Genomic DNA, 4,809 nt, shown 5'->3' with positions numbered 1-4,809 from the left:
GCAAATCCACTCTATGCTGTGCCAAGAAAATGCCATCTGCCTCCCACACAAAAGGCAACACTTTCCAACAGAAGTAAGCAGTTTTACAACTGTGTAGGAATTTGTGGAAGTGAAACTGCAGTTAGAGGGAAAAGATTCCACAGCTTGCATCCTGACATACCTTTTTAATTGATGCTTTGGTGTATCCTTGCTTTCTTAAAACCAGTTCTTATTAAGCAAATGGGAACTTTAAGTTCATCATCTCTCCATGAGAGTGAAAATGAGTCCTTTATATTAAATTGGTCATAAGCTCTTATATTCATTTTAAATGACCAGGGCAAGACAAATGGGCTCATAAAACAAGAAACCTCTTCAAATTTCAGGTTCTTAACTAGATGTTAAAAGAAGAGTATTTTTGTCATGAGAATTAACTTCTTACAGAAATTTGCAAGGAATAATTCTAAACTTCTCTGAGTGATTCGTAAGTGAGCTAAAGCTTTTGTGGAGTTTGAAAAGCAGATGGCATCAGTTAGCAGTAATGTCATCTTGTGTACATTATATAATCTCAATGAGCCTCATCCATAAAATGAGTGGTTTTGCCAATGAGACAATACAATTTCTATCACAGGGTGATTCTATCATAAGGTAGTTTAGCAGAGTAAAGGTCTAGGTGCATAATAAATATACAGTTCTCTATATTTTACCATTTTACCCAGGTGCCATTGACCTGGTTTGTCATTCCAAATTAAACAGTGTATTTTCCATACTTTGCTCATCTATGAAATGATGACTGTAATGACATATACCTTTCCCATGTAATGGGGTACCTTTAAGAGCTCAGATCTGAAAGCATTATTAAAGTTGTAAACCAATCTACAAACATAGGGTATAATTATTACTTGTCATAAATGAATAAATGTTTGAAAATTGGCTCAGTGGAAGATAATGATGGTAGTGTTAGGCAGAGGCCACGTCATGAGAGTTTCTAAAATTGTAAGGTCGGTGGATAGTAGCAATATCAATTGTCTGATTGTGATGGCATGACACACTTATATAATAAGTTGTAACTGGAGAAAATTGAATAAAAGATCACAGGTTCTCTCTATATTATTTCTTGTAACTATATGTGAATCTGTAATTACCTTAATTCTTTTAAAAATAGGCATAGAAAACTATATGCTTTATACTAAGATAAATGAATAGCTATTGGTGGGTTTTATACAGGTGAGTGAAAATATCAGATTCTTGTTTCAGAAAGATTTTTTTGGAGGCTAAATAAAGGGGAGAGAGAAAAGAAGGAATCAAAGGGGGATTTTCAAGTGCTTTAATTAAGTTAATATGAAAGGAGAAATGATAGAGTGAAGGAAAAAAATCGTTTGGTCACATGTAGGTTAAGGAATGCATAAGAATTTATAGTTTACTAGACTAGATTACGGGAGCAGGCAATGGCACCCCCACTCCAGTACTTTTGCCTGGAAAATCCCATGGACAGAGGAGCCTAATAGGCTGCAGTCCATGGGGCCGCTAAGAGTCGGACACGACTGAGTGACTTCACTTTCACTTTTCCCTCTCATGCATTGGACAAGGAAACGGCAACCCACTCCAGTGTTCTTGCCTGGAGAATCCCAGGGACGGGGGAGCCTGGTGGGCTGCGGTCTATGGAGTCGCACAGAGTCGAACACGACTGAAGCGACTTAGCAGCAGCAGCCGCGGCAGACTTGATTATGGGCTTCCCAGGTGGTTCAGGGGTAAAGAATCTGCCTGCAGTGCAGGAGATGTGTTTTTGATCTCTGGGATGGAAAATCCCCTGGAGAAGGAAATGGCAACCTAGTATTCTTGCCTGAAATCCCATGAACAGAGGAGCCTGGTGGGCTACAGCCCATAGGGTTGCAAAAGAGCCCGACGCGACTTAGTTACTAAACAGCAAGACTTGATTATAAGGAGGAGGGAGTAGTCACAAAATACATTCACATTTCTAATTTGAACAATTAGACGATGGTGGTTCCGTGTACTCAGATAACAGTGAAGAAGAAGAAGGTAGACAGGGGCGAGGGCCATGGCGGCCTCTGAGTCGGCGGGGGCGGATCCCGCAGCTCTCCCCTCGGGCGCCCCGGCCGTCCCTGCGGCCGCGAGGGGAGCCGCTGCCGCCTCGGGCCCGTGGGTGCCCCCCGGGAGGCTGAGAGGCAGCCGACCGTGACCACCGCCTTGGCGAGGCAGCAGCCCGAGGGTTCGGCACCGCCGGCCGGGAGCTCATCCAGCCGTCGGTGAGCGAGCTGTCCCAGGCTATGCGGACCAAAATCCTGTGCACGGTGCGCGGCTGCAGCAAGATCCTGCCCAACAGCCCCGCGCTCAACATGCACCTAGTCAAGAGCCACCGCCTGCAGGATGGCAGAGTAAATCCAACAGTAAGAAAAGATTTGAAAACTGTACCGAAAATCTACTGTTGTCCAATTGAAGGATGCCCTAGAGGCCCTGACAAGACCGTTTTCTCAATTTTCTCTCGTAAAACAGCACTTTATGAAAATGCATGCTGAAAAGAAGCATAAATGTAGTAAGTGCAGCAATTCGTATGGCACCAAGTGGGACTTGAAAAGACATGCAGAGGATTGTGGCAAGACCTTCCAGTGCACGTGCGGCCGTGCCTATGGCAGCAGGATTGCATTACAGTCCCACACCCACCCAACCTAGTAAGGAAAGGAGAATGGAAAGCTGCCTGCGCAGCCGGAAGCGGTCCTGGAGGACCGTTGATTCACTGAGCAACCAACCAATTCCCCGACCAGACGCTCCAGAACTAGAAACTTCAGAAATAAAGCGGGTGGCTTCGTTTGAAGACTCTTGCAGCTCTAATGCCAAACAACAGACTCTTTCAGCAGCTCCAAGGTACCCTCAGAAGTTGCTTTTACTGAAGCCCAAAGCAGCTTTGGTTAAACTCCCCATCATGCAGTTTTCTCCTGTGCCTATCTTTGTGCCTACAGCTGACTCCTCGGCCCAGCCTGTGGTGTTGGGGGTCGATCATCAGGGCTCAGCTACCCGTGCCATGCACTTACTGCCCTTGTCCATTGGAACCTTAATCCTCGGCCTGGATTCGGAGGCCTGCTCTCTCAAGGAGAGCCTCCCTCTTTCAAAAGTTGTCAATCCTGCTGCTATTGAGCCTATTAGTACAGGTATTCAAGTGAACTTGGGTAAAAGTCCATTTAGCCTGTTACAAGAACTTGGGAACACATGTCAGAAGAATAGCATTTCTTCCATCAATGTACAGACAGACCTGCCCTGCACCACACCACAGTTCATGCCATCTGCACAGTGGGCCAGCCCTGACTCCTCCGTGGATTCCTGTTCGCAAACTGATTTGACATTTGGTTCCCAGGTTTCCCTTTCCATTAGTGTTTAAACTCAAACTTTTTTGCCCGTTTCTAAGGTTGCCTCATCCATCGCTGCTCAGACTGATGCATTTACAGATGCCAGTTTCCAGCCAGGTGGGATGTCCAGAGAAACTCAGACCAGCGGAATGCAAAGTCCAGCAGATGACCGAGTACACATGGACCAAGCTGTAATGTGTGGAGACATTTTTGAAAGTGTCCATTCATCATATGGTGTGTCTACAGACAATATTATAAGCAGCAGCTTAGAAGCAGAGACTGTAACTCATGACTTGTTACCTCAGAACCATCCTAAAACTTTAACTCAAGATATTGAGAAATCCACACCAATTATAAACTTCAGTGCACCAAATAGAATGTTTTCATCATAGAACATGACAGATAATCAGACCTAAACCATGGATTTACCAAGTGATTAGAAAACATCTTGTCAAGTAAACTACCTTGTCAGACGCTGGGCAGTCGTAATCTTTTGTCTGACACAAACACTGGACCTGACACCCAGCTCCCATCTGGCCCAACCCAGAATCCTGCAATTGATTTTGATATTGAAGAGTTCTTTTCAGCCTCAAATATACAGATGCAAACCGAGGAGAGTGAGCTTAACACCAAGACCACTGAGCCAATCTTGGAGTCCCTGGACATAGAAACGCAAACTGACTTCTTCCTTGCAGACCCTTCTGCCCAGGCCTACAGTTGTAGAGGGAATTCTAGCTTCTTAGGCCTTGAGATGTTTGACACACAGACACAGACAGACCTGAACTTCTTTTTAAACAATAGCCCTCGTCTGCCCCTGGGAAGTATCCTGAAACACTCCAGCTGTTCCATGAGTACTGACTCATCTGACACAGAGACCCAGACTGATGGAATCTCCACTGCTAAAAACCTGCCTGCCTTGGAAAGCAAAGTTCAGTTGAACAGTGCCGAAACACAGACCATAAACTCTGGCTTCGAAACTTTGGGGAGCTTATTCTTCACCAGCAATGAAACTCAGACAGCAATGGATGACTTTCTTCTGGCCAATCTGGCCTGGACCACGATGGAATCTCAGCTCAGCTCTGTTGAAACCCAAACGTGTGCAGACCTACAGCCAGTCTCCAACTTCTGAAAGCGGAGTCCACATGTGGGGTGGATTCACAGTTCCCTTCTGGATTTAGAAGATGAACAGGGACCACAGTATCAACTCTATTGAATGTAGTCGACGGTACAGTTACTTCGATCCTTTGAGGTTCTTTGCCTTTTTGTACTTGTAAACATGAAATTTGTATAAAAATTTGTGAGTTTATTATAAAGTGTAAGATGTTGATCTGAAAAAAAAATGTAGAGAGGGAAAGGGAAAGGATACTGGGTTAGGGAGCATTGGGTTTAAATATGTGGGAGATAAAATCAGATATTCAGTTGGCAGCTGGATATATATTTCTGAAATAATTCCAAAAGAGAGGGTCAGGGT

The 4,809-nt window shown here is 44.6% G+C and overlaps 1 pseudogene; it reads left to right on the top strand.

Annotated features, from left to right (window-relative positions):
* Nucleotides 1–2,035: 2,035 nt before the first annotated feature.
* On the top strand, nucleotides 2,036–4,467 carry LOC128060976 (ATM interactor-like; annotated as a pseudogene).
* The last annotated feature ends 342 nt before the right edge of the window (nucleotides 4,468–4,809 follow it).

Source organism: Budorcas taxicolor, chromosome 15, assembly GCF_023091745.1.
Source record: "Budorcas taxicolor isolate Tak-1 chromosome 15, Takin1.1, whole genome shotgun sequence".
NCBI classification, from domain to species: Eukaryota; Metazoa; Chordata; class Mammalia; order Artiodactyla; family Bovidae; genus Budorcas; species Budorcas taxicolor.
The sequence above is the reverse complement of the archived record's forward strand: the minus strand, read 5'-3'. Positions and strand labels throughout refer to the sequence as shown.